The sequence below is a fragment of the Rhinolophus ferrumequinum genome, unplaced genomic scaffold, assembly GCF_004115265.2.
Source record: "Rhinolophus ferrumequinum isolate MPI-CBG mRhiFer1 unplaced genomic scaffold, mRhiFer1_v1.p scaffold_87_arrow_ctg1_1, whole genome shotgun sequence".
Lineage (NCBI taxonomy): Eukaryota > Metazoa > Chordata > Mammalia > Chiroptera > Rhinolophidae > Rhinolophus > Rhinolophus ferrumequinum.
Window position 1 is genome coordinate 2,126,420 of NW_022680445.1, and position 21,160 is coordinate 2,147,579.

Here is a 21,160-nt window from a genome sequence, read left to right on the forward strand (position 1 = left end):
TATTCAATATGGGGGAAAAAAGGTCCTAATTTTTTTAAAATGAGAAAATACAGAGACGCTACGAGATTTGTTAAAATCACAGTGATCTGTTGTCACTGTTACTAAGAGAGCCTCTGACTGTATCTGATGCTTACGGGTTTGGGCATGTTCTTCATGCCCCTGAGCACGTCAAACCAATTTTGAGTAGTAGGCAAGACTTTGCTGATCTACAAAGCCAAACCACATGATCTAACATAAAACAGGGAAAGACTTCTCTTCCCATTAATACACAAATATGCCAACCCAGAGTACGTTTATAAATGATCAACTTGTTCTTACTAAAGCTAGACTTTAAAAAAGCTAACCAATGAAGTTTAGAATAAATATAATAAAATGATAAAATTTTAAATCATCTTGATACAATTAATTGGGGCCACCCAGACCTTTGATTTAGTAAACAGAAACAAGTAAAATATCATCTTGGATGTCACCAAAATCGTGACATAGGTGGCTCTTGAATTTTCCTCCTCCCATGAATGCATAAAATATACAGCTACACATGAAGCAATTTCCTCTGAGAGAAATCCACAAACTCGTTGAATGACTTTTAAACATCAGGTGACTGAGGAAGTGACTAAGAAAATACCACATCAAAATGGGTAGGAAAGGCTGAGACACACTCTTACCATAAACACCACACCTAACACAACATCTTATAATAGGGAAGAATCCTCTAACTCCTAGAATTATTCAAAATAACCAAGGTAAGTAACAACCTAATGTATCCATCGATAGATGAATGAACAAAGAAAACATAGTAGATATATAAAATAGAATAGTATTCAGACTTAAAAATAAAAGAAATCCTGCCATTTGTGACAACTGGATGAATCTAGAGACCATTATGCTAAGGAAAATAAGCCAGACAGTGAAAGATAAAGATAAATACTGAATGGTATCACTTACATTTGGGAACTTAAAAAAAAGAAAAGGAATGATGAAGTCATAGAAAGAGATAATAGGATGGTAGTCACCAGGGTCTTAGGCATGAAGAAATAGGGAGAGGCTGGTAAAAGGGTACAAACTTTCAGTGATAAGATTAATAAGGTCTGGATACAATTAAACGGAGGTGTGATCAAAACATAAGGTGAATGTTTAAATTTTAAAAAAAATTACAGTAAAAGACACACTGCCATTAATCCCCCTCAAAATACTCCCCCTCACATTGAACACACTTATCCCATCCTCTTGCCACTTTCTGAAGCCGTTCTAGAAGTCCTCTTTCATGAATATCTTTAGTTGTGCTGTTGTGGCTGCACCAATGTCCTGAATTGATTCAAAACATGCACCTTTTATGGTCATTTTGACTTGGGGAAGAGCCAGAAGTCACACAGTGCCAGATCTGGTGAATAGGGTGGATGAAAACACACTGTAATGTTTTTTATTTGACAGACATTGCCGCACCAGAAACGATGTGTGATCAACAAATATGGTGAATGCTGCTGCTGTGTGCCATCCAACAGAAAGGCAGGGAGGGATCTTTAATACAGGAAGCAGAGTGATGAACCTTAGCAACAGTGTGTGATGAGTTTCAACTTGTTAGGCGCAGTCAGTCAGGTGTGAGCTATGGTTGAGAGAAGGTGTGTTTTAAAGTGTGCCGTAAATCATCCTCCATCATGACAACACTTCATGTCACACATCGCTGCTGGTATGTGGCAATTTCTGTCTAATAAAAACATGTGGTGTGTCCTCATCTACTTGATTCACTGGATTGGCACTCCAGTGAATTTCTGAATTTCTGGCACTGTGTGATTTCTGGCTCTTTCCCAAAGTCAAAATGATTCAGGACATCAAGGCAGCCATAGTGGCACATCTAAAGACACTCACAAAAGAGAACTTCCAGAACTGCTTTAGAAAGTGGCAAAAATGAAGGAATAAGTTTGTTCGAAGTAAGGGGGAGTATTTTGAGGTGGATTAATGACAATGTGTTTATTACTGTAATACATTTTTTTAAAAATTAAACATTTACCATATTGTTTGATCACACCTCATATACCATGCTCACAGATAGGAAGAATTAACCTTGTTAAAATATCCGTACTACCCAAAGCAATCTATAGGTTCAATGCAATCCCTATCAAAATAACAATGGCATTTTTCACAGAACTAGAACAAATAATCTTAAAATTTATATAGAACCATAAAAGATCCAAATAGCCACAGCAATCTTGAGAAAGAAGAAAAAACTTGGAGGTATCACACTATCTGATATCAAACTATACTGCAAGGCTATAGTGATCAAAGCAGCATGGTACTGGCATAAAACAGATACATAGATCAACGGAAGAGAATAGAAAGATCAGAAATCCATGCCCATGTAGTAATTTAATTTATGATAAAGGGGACAGGATCTTTAGGGATAAAGATAGTCTCTTCAATAAAGGTGCTGGGAAAACTGGACAGATACATGTAAAAAAAATGAAACTATACCACCTTCTTATGCCACATACAAGAATAAATTCAAAATGGATTAAAGACTTAAATGTAAGACTTGAAATCACAAAACTCTTCAAAGGAAACATAGACAGTAAACTCTCTGACATTACTCTTAGTGATATTTTTTTCTGATCTATCTCCTTAGGCAAGGGAAACAAAAAATAAACAAATGGGACTACATCGAACTAAAAAGTTTTTGTGCAGCCAAGGAAACCATCAACAAAATGAAATGACAACCTACTGAATAGGAGAAGATATTCGCCAATGATACATCTGATAAGGGGTTAATAGCCAAAATTTATAAATAATTCATACAACTCTACACCAAACAAAACAAAACAAAACAACAACCAATCCAATTGAAGAATAGGCAGAGGACCTGAATAGACATTTCTGCAAAGAGGACATAGAGATGGCTGATAGACAAATGAAAAGATGCTCATGTTACTAATCATCAGAGAAATGCAAATCAAAACCACAAAGAGATATCACCTCACACCTGTCAGAATGGCTATCATCAATAAATCAACAAACAAGTGTTGGTGAGGATGTGGAGAAAAGGGAACTCTTGTGCACTGTTAGTGGGATTGCAAATTGGTGCAGCCACTATGGAAACGGTTTGGAGGTTGTCATGCGGGGCGGCCTGCAGGGTCTCTGGTCCCGCTCCCCACATAAGAATGTAGGATATGGTGAGGCCAAAAAGGAGCTATAGCTAGGGAAGTCATACCACTATAGTCTCGCTGGCAGCTGGGTAGGAGAAACAGGAAACAGGAGCCACACGACCTGCAACCCCCACTCCACTGCTTGCTAGCTCAGCCACCATCTTCTTGCTAGCCCCCATTTTCTGCCCCCATTTAACTGGCTACGGCAGTTAAATTATTGGCCAATGGCTCACTGGTTACAGCTGACGGCCAACTAGCCACAGCTGATGGCCATTTACTACCTGAGCCAGCATCTTTCCAAGTAAGGCCAAGAGCCTGGAAAATGCGCTCCTGGCTCTGTCCCCACAGAGGTTCCTCAAAAAATTAAAAATAGAACTACTGTATGACCCAGCAATTCCACTTTTGGGTATTTATCTGAAGAAACCCAAAACACTAATTCAAAACGACATATACTGTTACAATTCCATTGACTCTATTCCTTATGGTGTACTTTGTGAAGGGTGTAAACGTCTATTACATTGTTTTGTACACCAGAAACAAATAAATAAAAAAAGATATATGCACCCCTCTGTGCATTGCAGCGTTATTCACAATAGCTAAGATATGGAAGCAACCCAAGTATCCATCAATAGATGATTGGCTAAAGATGAGGTACATTTATACAATGGGATATTACTCGGCCATAAAAAAGAATGAAATTTTACCATTTGTGACAACATGGATGGACCTAGAGGATATTATGCTAAGTGAAATAAGCCAAACTGAAAAGAGATACCATATGATCTCACTTATATGTGGAATCTAAAGAACAAAATAAATGAACCAATAAAACAGAAACAGACTCATATATACAGAGAACAAACTGATGGTTGCCAGATGGTAGGTTGGTTAAGGAGTTAGATGAAAAAGGTGAAGGGATTAAGAAGTGCAAATTTGTAGTTACAAAATAGTCATTGGGATATAAAGTACAGCATAGAAAATATAGTAAATGATGTTACAACAACTATATATAGTGTCAGGTGTGTACTAGACTAGTCAGGAGGATCACTGCATTAACTATATAAATGTCTAAACACTGTGCTGTACAACTGAAACTAATATAAAATAATATTAAACGTCAACTTTAGCTATAAATAAATAAATAAATAAATAAATAAATAAATAAATAAATAATACAAACAAAAGATTAATAAGGTCTGAGACTTATACACTAGGTATTACATGATGACTGTAGCTGATTATACTGTATTGTATACATGAAATTTGGTAAGAGTAGAACTTAAATGTTATCACATACAAGATAAGTATGAGAGGTGATGAATATGTTAATTAACTCAATGGTGGGAATCTTTTCATAATGTACATGTGCTAAATAATAATAATAATAATAATAATAATAATAATATTGTACACTTTAAATACATTACTTTTTTATTTGTCAATTATACCTCAAAAAAGTTGGGAAAAAGAACAGTTATCAACCTCACTACATTTAATAGCTGTGCTCTCAAACCCAGTCCTCAGTTTTCTGCCTTATAAACCTACCATGCAGGCTCTTGTTTCTAAGTCCTGATCCTATAATGCTTTAAGAGAACCGCATGTGGGGAATTGGGGATGGAAGGTGGAGGGACCCCCACAATGTGATTTTATCCTTTCAAAATTCCCATTTTCATTTCTTATGTGACTTTACCAGTAGAGGGCCCCCTGATACCTTTTTTCTTTTCCCTCACAAATAACAATTTAAACATGTGGAATAGGTGAAAGGATTAAGAAGTCCAAATTGGCAGTTACAAAATAGTCACAGGGATGTAAAGTACAGCATTGGGAATATAGTCAACATTGTTGTAATAACTATGTATGGTGCCAGGTGTGTGCTGGACATAACGGGGTGGCGGGGGGACACTTCATAAGTTACATAAATGTCTAACCACTACACTGGACACCTGAAATTAATGTAATAGTGAATGTCAAGTGTAATTTTTAAAATGTATTTTTAAAAATATTTAAAATACCCACTAGATCTTTTTCCTATATATTATCATGAAAATAATCAAACATACAACAAAGTTGAAAAACTTTTACAGTCAACTCATATATGCCCACCACCTAAATGCTTTTATTGACATCACCAAGGCAGGCACACAGATGAGATAGGTGAAAAAAAAGTGGACAGAAAAATCAGAATCCACCTGCTTATACCATATTGAACATTTATCACTGTTGCAAGCAATTGGAGATCTCTTAATGTCACGGTATATGTGGGTGACCTTCTGAAAAGGGAGACAAGGCTGAGGGCTGTGGAAGACATGCTGAGAGGTAATAGGTCATCTGTCACTATAGCATTGAATGCTTAATATGAGTTAACACCCTTGAACTAGCATGGCAAATTTTGCAAATGATGTTTCAGAAATAACATTAAAATATTTATTTTAAAAAGCATCTGATTTCTTTCTAGGCTAAGTTAACTGGGAATTTTTTCTTCAATAAAGTTGGAGAGTCCAAGATTCTAATTTTGCTTGATTTTTTTTAAATCAAAGTTCATTGCTTAAATAAATGTTATTTTTTTCCAGCTTACTTTTAATTAGTAAATTTGAACTTTATAAATGCAGTGTGTTTTTATATTATCTCTTGGGGGAGTAAATGATTCTAAATCAGTATAATAGTTTATCTTTGAACTGGATTTTGTTTCTCAAAGTATTTAATAGTGGTTGAGGATTTTATTTGTCTAATTCATTTTTTTCTGGGAAAACCTTGCGGTCTCTAAATTTTAAATTACTTAAAATTAAGTTTTGTGTTCTGCATGATACTGTGTTAGTGGATACATGCCACTTGTCATTTGCCAAAACTCGTAGAACTGTACAACAGAAAAAGTGAGCCCTACTATAAATTATGTATGTGAGTTATTAATAATAATTTATCAGTATGGTTTTATCAATTCTAACGAATATATCACACTAAGACAAGATAATAAGTAATAAAGAAAATTGAATAATGGGAAGAGGGGGGTATATGGGAACTCTTTGTACTATCTAATTAGTTGTCTATAAACCTAAATCTACTCAAAAATAAAAGATTATTATTATTATTAATTATTATTATTATTATTATTATTATTATTATTATTATTATTTATAGAGAAAACAAGAAGAAAATAGAATAAGATTCTAAACCTGCTTCCCTCCCCAAGGGAAGGAGAGACTCCTTGGTAATGCATACCTGGGCAGTGCCTTGGAAAGTGGAGCTTGGGAGAATTTGCCCTCTGTTGACTGTTTTAGTTAGAGTTTCTAATTTAGGAGGTTCTTCAGTAGGAGATTAGATTTAGGTTAGATTTGCGTTTCTAACTAGTTCTGAAGCGGTGCTTCAAATACATCTCGGCAGAAGGGTACCCTCACAGAGAGTTCTGCCACATGGGACAGTAAGGAAGGCACAGGCATTTCTCAACTCTAAAGCCAGGCAGTTGCCATTATCAGAGGGACCCGGCGGTCAGGATGGAGGGGCAAGGGGCCGGCCAGCAGCGAAACCAAAAGACTGAAAACTAAATACCGGAGTTGGCAAAGAACATCTCAGAATCTCTGTGGGGACCAGTGATGCAAGGACTCAATGTCTCCCTCGCCTCATGTGGTCACTTCAGAAATCTACCCAACCTCGACACAGCTCTTTCCAGGGCTAGGAAGGAGGAGGGCCTCCCATTGATAAGATTGTTGTTACTGCATCTGGAGGGAGCTTAAAATAGAAATAATGGTCAGTTACATTTAAAAAATTCGATTTGTTACACATACACACACAATATTGAACTTTTGCTAAACTTTTTGTTTACCAAAATTAAAACAAAAGGGAAAAAAATCCTGACAAGTCGAAAGAGAAATTCATTCTTCGTCATTTGTGGGATAAGATGTACCAAAATAAAATTGTTTTAATGATTTCATAGTTCTGAGGATTAAGGAAATATTCTTTTTCAAGCATAAAGACAGGTACAAGTTGATATTTATAAATTTCAATACACTTTGAGATCAGGAGTAACGTCATAAGGTTCACAATATAAACTAAAAGGGCCTAAAAATATTTGATGGCTTCACTATTTATAGGTTGTTTTTATACACAAGGTAATAATTGATTAGATCCTTACAAACTGACTGTTTGTTATTCCTCAAGAAGAACTCCATGCTCTTCCATTCTGATAATGCTGGCCAACATAATTCAGTTGCCAAAACTGTTTAATTATATCACTGTAGCAGAGAAAAGAAATTGCTATAATCTTAAGGCAGCATTAATAGGTCAATTTCACTCAAAATTGCTGAGGATGTTTCTGGCACGTGTTCCACCTGCCAAACCCATAATCCTGGCAAAACTCAAAAGGAGGTATATAGGAAAGATTTAGGATTTAGGGTCTATTTAAACATTTGTTGATGGATTTTATACAGTTGTTCCATTCAAATGGATAGGAATACATTCTTACTACACTCTGTTTCTTCAGTGGCTAGATGTTTTTCCGTCAAAAAGTCAACTATCTTTTCTAGATTTTTTATTTCTCTCATGGGGATTATTCTCCTATTTGTGTAGTGATAAAGGGGCAAGGAAACTGCAGTAAAGCTCCGAGGACTCAACCTTTGAGTTCACACTTTTCAGTTAAAAAGACATGACACAGAAATCTCCGGGACTGCCATAACTGACACGTAAACTAAGAAATCTCTTGGGACTCTCAAGAAGCAGATTACAAAATGAAGGAGAAAACTTTCCCAAGACTTTCCCGGACTGTTAGATGTGAATGGCTTCTATCAAAACATTTGAATTAAGACCTGTGGGTACCAGGAGCCAATAACTGCCCAGCGTGCTGTCTCATTCTCCTCCTCTTTTTCTAGCTATCTTCCCCCACCCCCTCAGTTTAATATTCTAGGAAGTGAATTATCAAGGATGGGAACTTTAACATACCTTCCTTTAATTCTAATGCTTTGGTCTCCATAGCTAGTCTCTGGTATCTTGACAACACGACATTTGATTGATAGGCAGAAAACATGAGAAAGCTTGAGACGCAGAGACCGTTGCCACTTCCTGGGTTGATCCGGCAACTCAGACGGAGGATAGAATTTGCTTTCCTGGCTAGGACTAGGGAAAATAGGTGAGTGGCTCCGGGGAGCATTTCATGGTGCCTTGATTGTGTCATTTCTGGAATTTCTCTGCATCACAATTGTCACACACACTCCCATTCTTCACCATTTTTATTGAGTCTGGAAAATTGAAAATAAAACCAATACATGAATTTCCTCTGAGAATATTTCCAGGCTTTATCGAAATCAGAACTCTTCTCAAAAATATAATTTCTGCCTTGTACCCAGGTTACTCTTGAAAAGAAATCCAATAAATATTACTTGTTTGCACGTTTATTGTGTTTTCAATCTTCAAGCCATTTACTCAATTGAGCTTTTAAATGATGTGGTTTGTTGATGTCCAACTAAACTTTTCTTCAATAGAAAATATTGGATTGCAAGGTAACAGCATTGAAAAGATATGCAGAAAGGTCTCTAAAGCTTTCTGGTTTCTATAATAATAAATATTACTTATTGAGTGCCCATCATGTATCAAACTCTATACTCAAAAAAGTTGATACAAAAATCTGCCAGATATGTGGAAAATAAAATTATTTTCTAACGTTTGCCTGGTATTATATATCTTCATATGTTCTGTTACATTAAATAGTAAAATAATAGAAATAATAGTTTAAAAAATAAATGAATCTAGACTTAAAATGAGTTGAATCTTTGTCTAATAAGTCACATGGGAAAATCTTCTTAATCACAAATGCAATGGAAGAACCCGAAGTAGAAATATTATAATACATCCATATATTGGGAAAAGTATTTTGAAATAAATATGATAGAAAAATGGTTGATATGCTTCATATACAAAGAGATATTAAAGATAAATCAGGAGAAAATACTAAACCACCAATAAAATAAGAAAAATGCTATGAAAAGACCAATCATAAAAGAGAAACTGAAAATTAATAATAAAATTACTTAAAAATTAACTGTAATGCTAATCAAAGAAATGAAATAAAACAGGTAAACTATTGTGCTATTAAATTAACATAGACATCAAACTTGATAATGGTCAATTTTGATAAACATAGTAAAATAAGTATCCTATACATTACACATGGAGCTTTAAATTGGTAACTTTTTTCTGGAAGGCAATTTGACAATATGAATTAAAAGATTAAAAATCATTTATATTCATTGATTAAGTAATTCATGGTATGGGAATCCATTCTCAGGGAATGGTGGTGGGGCAAAGTAAGTGGATTGTGTGTTTGAACATTGCTTCATTTTTTCCAGACGTTAAAGAAAGCTATGCTGTGTCAGTTAAAGGGTTGTCATAATGTTCAGAAGAAACAAATACAACCTATATCCTTGACTTCATCCCTCACATACTTCCATGATAATCACAAATGTTACTGTCCACAAAATTTAAATTTTTAAGAGCATTAAACAGATTCTCCAATAGAATTACTTTTTTTAAAATTAGTTTCAGGTGTACAAAACAATGTAATAGTTAGACATTTACACGTTTGTGTTTTGATGGAAGGTGGCAACAAAGCCTAGGAAACAGATGATGTTCATATTCATGATCACTTTCTCACATGCCTCCCTTCATCCACATGTTCATACAACATCTTAATGTCCTTCATTTGTTCACTCCTACTTTCCTTTATAGAATACCTTATTTCTGCCAGTCTTTCCAAAGCCTACTTTATTGACATGCTGTTTACACAGACTGTTTCCTACCTCCTTTGTTTGATTGTTTTGGTTTTCTCTGTTGCACTAAATCATCCTTTAAAAATCTTTGTAAACTTCTTAGCCAAATTTCAGGGTAGCTTTGTTTTATTTTATTAGGCTGAATGCATAACCTTGAAGTAAATATCAATAAAACTGTTTCTATTAGATTAGACAAATTCATAAAAAACATTATAATTTAAATATATTTCTCGAGTTTTCCATAACAGTATTTTTTTAAGACCAGGTGTGTGAGGCTCATAAGATCCATTCAAGATAATACTAATTCTTTAAGCTTCAGCATAGGAAAATATCATAGAACTCACAGGAATTTAAATCATCAAAACTCCATTTGAATGAATAAACAAGAAGAGATCAATCAATGTCCCATGAAAATAAATGAAGATAAGAATTAGTCAATCTCCCCCATAAATGTATATGTGTACTAAGTGTTTGAAAGTAAGTAAAACATTCTAGGCACTAAAGGGTTCAGAAGAAGCTTCACTTACACCAATAGTGGAATAACTTTAGGGAAAATCTGTGTTATTCTTTGCAGGTTACAAATACATGTGAAAGAAGAGAGCAGAAAAGTTAGAATGTCTGAGGAAACTTTGTGGGCTAGTAAAATTGTTGAATTACGAAGCACTTAAAAGCTAAGAATTATATAATAATGCCTTTTTTGTTAAATATAATGTAAAAGCAAAGCCCACTGCCCTTCCCAAACACACACACAAAAAAATTAATTTAAAATTCAACAGGAAATCTGTAATAGTTTATTTTGGTCATAAGAGTTTATATAGTAACTAAGCAATTTAGATCAATAAAATGTAGCAGTGAACAAATAGTTAGTATTGCTTTATGTAAAAATATGTTAAATTGGAGGTATCAAATGTGACAATACATTACTATATGGAAATCAAGTGATATGTGGGACAAATGACATTTAAAGAATTTACAATGTAAAATATTATATAACCTGAATGTGTAATTCGCACTGACCATAAGAATTTTTAAGGGTCAAGAAATAACACGTGTTGGAGAGGATGTGGAGAAAAGGGAGCCCTCACTCACTGCTGGTGGGATTGTAAATTGGTGTAGCCACCAAGGAAAACAGTATGAAGGCTCCTCAAAATTATGAGAATAGAAATACTATTTGACACAGAAATCCCTCTTTTCAGTATCTACCTGCAAAAATTGAAAACACTTATACATAAAGATATATGCACTCCATGTTCATTGCAGTATTAGTCACTAGTCAAGCCATAGAAACAACCTAAATGTCCTTCACTGGCTTATTGTATAAAGAAGATGTACCTATGGAATACTACTCAGCCATAAAAAAGATGAAATACTGCCATTTGCAACAACATGAATGGATCTTGAGAGTATCATGCTAAATGAAATAAATCTGATGGAAAAAGACAAGAACTATATTATTTTACTCATATGTAGGATATAAAACCAAAAGAAATAAACTCATAGATACAGACAACAGAATGGTGATGTTGGTTACCAGAGAAGAAGAGGATTGGGGGGACTAAAAAGAGTGTAAAGGAGTCAAATATATGGTGATAGAAGGAGACTAGACTTTGGGTGGTGAACACACATTGGAGTATACAGCTCTTGTATTATAAAGTTATGCACCTGAAATTCCTATAATGTTATTAACCAATGTTATTTCAATCAATTTAATTTTAAAAATGATTAAAGGCCAAGAAGCCAAAGATTTGGAATGGAAGAGAGTTTTATGAAGAGTATTTTTGAAAGAGCTGTTTAAGAATCTTTTTTTTTTTGGATTAAAGTTTATTGGGATGACAATGGTTAGTAATGTTACATAGATTTCAAGTGTACAATTTTGTAATACATCATTCATATATCACATTGTGTGTTCACCACCCAGAGTCTTGAATAGCAGTCCTTAAAAAAAAGTGGGAAGGATTGGTTATTGACTGTTTCCTTTACCTCAAGCCTTAAAAGGCTGTGTATTAGCCAGAGTCTTGATGGGAAAAAGTTGGTATACTCAAATAGGAAAATTGAGGAAAGATCAATGAAAAGAGCATTGTCAAATTTGTGAGCAGTAATGAGGGAAACCAACAAAACTTGGTCAAACACCACCAGAACTAATAAGAGAAGGAGGCTGTTACCATCCCTAAAATTGAAGGGACAAGATGAGTTTGTGGTATTGAAAACCAGTGATACAAATACCTGTAAGAGAGAAGATCAATAGGACCTCTGATACAGGCCTAAGGTAAATTCAGATCCAAGTACTCGCACACTAATGTTTATAGCAGCATTATTCATAATATTCAAAAAATGGAAACAACCCAAATATCCATCAACTGATAAATGAATACATGAAATGTGGTCTCTCTATTCATGGTATATTATTTAGTCATAAAAAGGATTGAAGTACTGGTACATGCTACAACATGGATGAATCTTGAAAATATTGTGCTAAGTGAGAGGTGAGTCACAAAAGACCACATGCTGTATGATTCCATTCATATAAGTAATCTAGACTAGGAAAATCTATAGACAGATAATAGATTGCTGGTTGCTTAGGGTAGAGGAGGGGAAGGTAGGGTAAAAGGGTACCAGGAGGATGATAACTAACATCGACTTTGATGATGGACACAGAGCTCTGTGAATACAGTGGAAGCTTGAATAACCCAGGGGTTAGGGGTGCTGACCCCCTCGCAGTTAAAAATCTATGTGTAACTTCTGACTCCCCAAAAACTTAACTACAGTTGTCCCTGTCAATCTGCAGATGCCCATCTATGAATCCAAAATAGTTTTTTATCCATAGTTTGTTGAATCTGCAGATGGGAAACCTGGGAATATGGAGGGCCAATTGTGCATTTATTGAAAAGAAATCTGCATATAAGTGGACTCGAGCAATTCAAACCCATCTTGTTCAAGAGTCAACTGTACACCAAAATTCTTTGAATTGTAAACCTTAAATGGATGAATTGTATGACATGTGAATTGTATCTCAATAAAGCTGCTTTTTTGTTGTTTTGTTTTGTTTTGTTTTGTTTTTAAGAAGTATAGAAACATGGAAATCAGCCAACATCATTCAACAAACTGAGAAGTTTTTAATCATGAAAAGTTACAGAAACATGGGTAGGAATAGACGGAGTCTCTGATGTTTTTGCCTGGGGCTACTCCCATATTCACTCTTATCCCCTTGCTAATAGTCTGCATCTTAATTTGGTTGGTAGGTCTAATAATGTATACAATGCAAACATATGCATTCTAACATTTTGCATGTATATACAAATTACAATACAAAAATTTATTTTTAAGTTTTGGAACCTATCCAATTTCACTCAGGGTCAGGGAGAAAAAAAGGTTTCCTCTGTGACTGTTCTCTCATTCCAAGCAGGTTTAAAAAGCAGAAAAAAATAAAACTACAGTTATTTTTGTGTTTATACTCAAGATTGTAAACTAAACTCTAAAGATATTTTCCACATTCCTTCAATGTCATTGGACATGGAGAGTGTCCAACACATCTGAGTGCGGTCCTAGAAAACTACTAACAATATAGCGAAAAGCCTTGCTACAAAGTTTTCAGATTGTCTTCTTTCAGCCCTCAGGGCCACAGGAGGTTGGTGAGTGTACGGTGTTGAGACAGGGATCCTGTTGGTGGGACTTGGGGATGCCCTCCCCCACACGCTGCTCCCTCACTTCAACCAGAACAGCATTACTATCGTCACTTCCCTTTGATCACATAGGTACCAGATGACACTTGGAGGGGGTGGGACTAAAAATGATCACGACATTGGCGCACATCTGGCCTGGTGTGGAAGCCAGCCCAGCACATGGCTGCAGCCCGGAGCCTAAGGCTGGAGCCTGGCCATGAACCGGCAATAGCCAGGGCAGGGGGTGAGGGGGTGGGGGTTTGGGGGCTGAGGTCTCCCCAGGTGGGTTGGGGCTTGGCGGAGCAAAATGAGGCTGTGCCTGGCCGCAGGCTCGGTGGGAGGGTAGAAGGCCCAGGCCTAGGCCAGGTGGATGGGCAGCCTCGATGGACGCCCTAGAGGAAGAGAGTTTGGCACAGTCCTCTTCCACCTCTGATGGAGAATCTGATGTTGTGATTGAATAGAGGACATTCACTTGGGCAACAAGACCCAGTTATTACAGGGAAATTTCATGGACGAGTACTGCCAGGAGTCTGAAGACAGAAGAGGATAAACTCACCTACATGCCTGTTTTTAACAAACATATTTCTCTGATAGAAAAGAATATTGAAGAACAGCTGCTGGAGCAGGTTCCTGGACTTAACACGGCAGCTTTCCCACCAATCATATTACAGCGCTGTGAAGAGGAAGTGGCTGGTCACATATTCCACAGGCAACTCACCGTTACAGAGTCTCTGTCTTTTAAATAAATGTTTCTGGACTGTAGAGTATAAGAAAGAAGGCTAGGGACTGAACTGAAGCAGTGGTTTAGTGGGAACTTTGTTGAGCAAATCATGTCCTATGCCAGCTTCCTGGAAACATCAGAGGCTTTAGGTCCCACCTTACGCTATGGGATCGTTCTGGACATCATTGGCTCTACAGACTGGGAGAGGTTTCGGCTAATGATGAGAGATTTATTCTCTTCTGCAATTCTTCATTAATGTGAAGTACTGATGTGTCAAAAAGAAAATAACCTGACCCTCCTGAGACCTGTTTCAGCTGAAACACAGTAATGATGAGCAGGGAAAAGAGAAGAACACAAGATAGAAAGGGACTAATTGATTTATTTGGCAATATCTAATCAATTTATTTAGCTATATATAATAGCAAAACACAAAGGCACTTAAAAGAATGTGTTAATGACAGAAAGTAAAGGCAGTTAAGACTAAACTATATGCATTAATAACAATGTCATGTCAAAGGAGTACACATACATACGAGTTTAAGAGATCCCAACATTTGTTTACTATTGGTCAAAAATCACTTAGCTATATACGCAAATAACATCAATAAGGAGTATCCAAAAGCAGTAATAAACTCTATAGGATAGCAACTATTACAGTAGATGCCAAAAGCTCACCAAACTGTGGGGAAACAACAGTGGAAAGGTCAGGAATCAAAACCTTGCCAGATCCGTGGCTGGAAAGCTGAGGCATCGCCTGATGCTGCAACCTTCAAGCTGCATACAAGTCTCCAAAATGCTAGCAAGTTCCCAAGAATGCTGCTGCTGTTCTCGTTGTTGTTGTTGCTATTGTTATTGCTGGAAGTTAGGGCGTCTCATGATGCCGCAAGCTGCAAGCTGTATATAAGCTTCTAAATTGTTAACAAGTTCTCAAAAATGCTAACTGTGGGGAACAACACTGGAGAGGTCGGGAACCAGCCCGACCTCACCAGGTCTGCGGCTGGAAGTCAGGACATCTCCTGATGCTGTAAGCTGAATATTGTATACGAGTTTCCAAAATCTTAAAATGATGAAGAATCACCAATTACAAATGACGAAAATTACACAGCCAACTGAAGTCTGTCTTATATATACTTCTCAGATGTACCTTAGAGCCAAGCTCCTTGTTCCTGCCTCCCCCTCCGGGAATGGCCAATTCTGGGAGGGTCCAGCAGTTACTGTGATAAAAATATTGCTCATCTGGCTGAAGGGCCAATTTATTTGGACAAGCAATACCTACTGTTCTCAGCTAGGACCATCGTCCCAACGCCTTCCAGAGCCTGGCAACATGCCTGTCGCATCATTCTGATATAACTTGGTTACTTCTCTACCTCATCTGCTGATGCGGACGAAACAGACAAAAAGACTCTTCATCACCTCATATCTCCCCTCCTGGGAATGAGACGGGGAAGAATTTTCTTAACCTAAAGCTAACCATCACCTCACATGTAGTCTCTCATGTGAGGGAACAAAAGGCTAACAGACAAAAGCTAACATCAGCCAATGAAGGCAAATGTTCCTAACATCTTTCCCACAAACACTTCTTGTATTCTCAAGCCCTAGTGTTTTTCCCAAAGTAGACACCTCTTTTAGGTCCTTCCAGTTGGGGTCCTCTGCAGCAAGCCCGTGCCAAGCATCCCACCTAAGGGGCATACATGCTTGTATGTCAGCCCTGTGGAGTAACCCACCCTCACCAACCCTCTTTTTCCTAGCAGGTTATGTATGAATCTTGTTGTGTACTCACAGCTTTTTACATGCCTCACAGAGTCAGTCCTTCAGCCTCTATGGGGTATTTGACTGTCTGGGAGTATTTATCTAGGGTGTTACTCAAGCCAGTTGCCCGTCATGAAATTTCTGGAGCATCGGCTAGTCTTGACTGTAGGGATCAACTGAGAGAGATGGTCTTTACCTAAAAGCTATACATGAACATCAATTCTTAGTGTTACATTTGCAGCCCAGTATCATTATGTCTTCCGCTGATCCTGATGTAGTTCTTCAGTTTCTAGAAGTCTCTTTTAAGCATTTTTGAAAAAATATTTCTATAGATGAATACTGACGCTGACCCAGTGGATATAATGTTGGAGCTTCCATGATTACTACACAATGTTCAAAGTATTGGATGCTGACTCTTTTTAGTTGTTATTGCTATGAAGGTAAAAATATTTCATATGTTGGAATTACTATTTTACATAGCACAAATGAATGTATGCTATACTACAAGTGGACTAAAAGGTATCCTTCTCTTATCGCATGTTAAATGTTTGTGCAGGTTTGTTTAAAATACTTTCTGCATAAATCAGTTCATTAGCTTTTCTATCAGGGTAGGGTCTCTGCAATTCCTCCTTCCTCTCAAAATCTCTACTACCAAGATGGTGTTCTACTAGTCTAGCTCAGCACGAGTGGAGAGAGCAAACAGCTTTACTGGTCATCTGTCTGCTTTCATTTAGTACAATGTTTGGTAGAATATTACCGACAAGAAAACAGGTATGTCACATCTCTAGAAAGAAGATAGAACATAATAGTTCAATTCCCAACATGTACATTTGGCTTTTTAGTAAGTGAAAATAAGATTCTACTGACTTTTTACTTGGCTATTCTGGTTTTTGAAGTGCACTTACACAATGGAAAGTTCACAAACTTAATTGTCTGACCTCATATTGTTTTTTTGTACTGACGTGTCACTTATTAAATACTTTTGTACCACAAAAAAAGGAAAAAACAATGATCAAAAGAGGCACATCACACTCTTCGGACCTGAAATGGGCAATTCCCAGTTTATGGGAGAGACGGGAATGTGTTTCTCCTCTTAGTGTTTACACCTCTTATTCTAGGAGTCTAAGAATTCATTGTTGTCTTAAACAAGACACATGTGATACTCTTCATGGGCTTTTGAGTATTTAGATACGGACCTGGCAGTAAGTGCAAGGAGGAATGCATAATCCCCATCGATAGAGAAGCCAGGGGCCCGTTCTGAAATACCCTTCCAGTTGCTGGATGCTTTCCATGTATCTTCACTAATTTGTGGTTAGCCAGTGCTAAAAATAACACTTATTACATTCTTACCACCCCAAAGATAGAAGTGCAGGGGGAAAATAGAATCTCTTTGATTTTTAATTCCAAATGGGTATTTCACAAATTTATCATCCACCCATTAAAATATTCTTCTGCAATTCTGATATGGAACTCCCTGTAAATAATAATGTGAATAAGGTATTAAGACAGTCATTTCCAAGATAATTACTTATTTGGAGACTGATGACTGGAGGTGATCTTTGTCAGGAAAATAAATATGACTAAAAACTTCCAGAGAAGAAGAAAAAGTCGCTTTATGATTCTACCTCATTTTTATCCTTGTCACGTTTCTAAAGCATTCCAATCCATTAATTCAGGTACCAGAGTCCTGATACAATTAATGCTACAGCAATTTTTTTAATTTTCAGAAAGAAAGAAAATTTCTCTTTTCCAAACAATATCCAGCATCTCAAAACATGCTGATAAATTCTGCAATCTAGTGAATTTAACTTTTTGGTAAAAGGTAAAGATCAAGAGTTTGTATTGGAGTCTATTACCAACAGTCTCTAACATTGAGCAAGTTTCTACTATAAACTCTATTCTTTTTTTTTTTTTAAGATTTTTTATTGGGGAAGGGGAACAGGACTTTATTGAGGAACAGTGTGTACTTTCAGGCCTTTTTTCCAAGTCAAGTTGTTGTCCTTTCAGTCTTAGTTGTGGAGGGTGCCATTCAGCTTCAAGTTGTTGTCCTTTCAGTCTTAGTTGTGGAGGGTGCCGTTCAGCTTCAAGTTGTTGTCCTTTCAGTCTTAGTTGTGGAGGGTGCCGTTCAGCTTCAAGTTGTTGTCCTTTCAGTCTTAGTTGTGGAGGGCGCAGCTCAGCTCCAGGTTCAGTTGCCGTTGCTAGTTGCAGGGGGCACAGCCCACCACACCTTGTGGGAGTCAAACTGGCAACCTTGTGGTTGAGAGGATGTGCTCCAACCAACTGAGCCATCTGGGAGCTCAGCGACAGCTCAGCTCAAGGTGCTGTGTTCAATCTTAGTTGCAGGGGGCGCTGCCCACCATCCCTTGTGGGACTCAAGGAATTGAACTGGCAACATTGTGGTTGAGCCCACTGGCCCATGAGGGAAACGAACTGGCAGCCTTCGGAGTTAGGAGCATGGAGCTCTAACGGCTTGAGCCACCGGGCCGGCCCTAAACTCTATTCTTATCAATACAAAAATGCATCCATCCATTGTCACAGAGAAAATGGTGATATGATGCTGAGAAGCCTTCACCACTTCCTCAATTGCTTAATTTCAGTGACATCTTGCCACTGACAATTCTTACTCAACAAGCAAAATATCTTATCACCAGTCATGTGTGCCCAGACAATAGTTATCTATAATGCTAGAGTATTCATTAAAAAGGAGTCCGTGCTTAGAGTCTATTATGGGGAATACCTTCATTGCCTTCATTTGGTGCCTTGCCAATAAAATGAAGAGGTCTGTAAATGGTCAAAGGTAATTCATTAAAGATGATTTTAGTTGATGCTCACCAGGTTCTTTCTTCTAAAAAATGATGAGCAAATTTCAGAACCAGATCACAAATTGTGCAAGAATTAAATGATCAAATGGGAAATAGTAGGGAGAGATTCTAATTTTCAGTAACTACAGCAGGTCCTCGAATAATGTTGTTTTGTTCAACATCATTTCATTATAATGTTGAAGAGGGGAAAACAATCAATTCCAGGCCAAAGCTACTGTCTGTGTGGAGTTTGTATGTTCTCCCCATGTCAGCTTGGGTTTTCTCCAGGGACTCTGGTTCCCTCCCACATCCCAAAGTACACGTCAGATTAACTGATGTGTTTAAATTGTGCAGTCTGAGAGTGTGGGTGTGAGTGTGCTCTGCGATAGAAGGGCCCATGGTTAGTTCCTGCCTTGCACCCTGAGCTGTAAGAATATACTCCAGCCACCCATGATCCTGAACTGGAAAAGTGGATTTGAAAAAAATTATCTTCCTTATTTTTATTATCTTTCTTGAATATATATATATATTTATATAGATATTCAGATATATATATCTTACATTTGTTTCAATGTTTAATACTAAAAGTGTTTTTGAGTCTTTATTTAGAAGTTTGGTGATGTTTTTGTGACTAGAAATATGCTGTAGAAACTTAATTCTTGTTTATATCAATTAGACTGGTAACTGAAACCAATGTTAAAATTGATTTCATTACACATCATTTCACTTAAAGTTGCAGTTTCCAAGAACCTATCAATGACCCAAATGAGGACTTATTGTACGTTACGGTGTATCAAAGGAAAAGATGGACAAAAGCGTAGGGTTTCTCTTTTTGTTAGCATAAATCAGTGTTTCTCAAAGAGTAATTGGAGAGCACCAATTCTTAAAATGTTTATTTAAAACACTAAGGTTACATGGTCAAATATATTTAGGAAATGCCTTCTCACAATTACATTAGCATATCAAGGGCTCTCAGATATCCTTCCTTGAAGAAATTTATTCTGACCTCTTTGGAATAGCATTTCCCAAACTTATCATAGGATTTAAAAGGCCATAGGAATGTTTTATTTTTCTTATAATATGTATCAATTTGAGCAAAATTGTTATAAGTCTTCACGTATCCTCTCATTCTCAAACCTAAATAAATGGACATTTATTGGACTCTGTTATTATTTCTTTCTTACTGTAGTTATATTTATTATTCATTAAATATTGTTCTATAAGAGTCCTTGATACAATTATATTCTACATCATGTGATTATCCTAGGTGAACGTGTATGTGGCAATCCCCTGTGAGGCTGTCTAGAAGTTTCCATCCCTGTGGTATAAGGCATGAATATGATATCCACTGAGTGGTCAGATAGCTAGAGTTGTAGCTGTTCAGGTACCATGTACCTTAGAACTTGTTATAGTGAGAGAGGAGAAATCCAAGGAAGAAAGAGGAAAGAATCCATTCTGTGCATTCAAACACATTATAGGGACGCCGAGAGAGAAAGCATGGACTTTGAAGTCATAGAGAATTGCATTTAAATTCTGGTTCCACAACTCACTTACCAGCTACATGATTTCAACCAAATTATTTACTCTCAAAAGGGCCTTGGTTGCCTCATCTGTAGAATGGGAATAATGATACTACCACATACTGTTTTGGAAAGGTTAAAAGAATTAATGAATATAAAGCAACTGACACATAATAAGCTTTTTTATTTCCTGATTTCTTCTCCCCTTTTGTCCCTAGGCTTGTAGAAAAATGAACATTAGTTACCGAGTCCAATACATGTGCTCGCTCATACCACCTGGGCAATTAGGCCATCATCCAATGCAGTAACAATGATTACAAAATGGAATACATTGCTATTCAAGAAGATACTGAGCCTTAAATGTGTTTTGTAATAAATTTATTAATGAGTATTGTCTTGAGTACTGATTAATCTCTCAGCCTTTAATATAACATTTTATTCAGGTGATACCTTTAGCTCATTACCCAGACATCTAATAATAACTTAATGTTACTACGAAATGAAGATAATTTATAAATGAAACTGAGTATGAAGGAAAATGGCTTGCAAAGATCATTTGTTTGAAGAGAAGTGCGAAGAAACCATTCCCAGTGTGGTTAGAGGCAGTTTGGGGAAAATGTTTTACATAATAAATTATGAAATCTTTATAAGATTTTTAATATTTGCCAATCTTGAACATGAGAAATGATATTCTATCATATTATTTTTAAAATTATTAAAGTGATCTGCATTCTAAAGAGAAAAAAACAATCAAATCACATTACTCATTTTCTTCCAGAGGCATAAAGGACTTGAGATTAAATGTTTGCTTTTCTCACGTG

General features: G+C 36.6%; 1 pseudogene; it reads left to right on the top strand.

Moving 5' to 3' along the window:
- The first annotated feature begins 13,931 nt into the window (after positions 1 to 13,931).
- On the top strand, positions 13,932 to 14,418 carry LOC117020117 (ADP-ribosylation factor-like protein 2-binding protein; annotated as a pseudogene).
- The last annotated feature ends 6,742 nt before the right edge of the window (positions 14,419 to 21,160 follow it).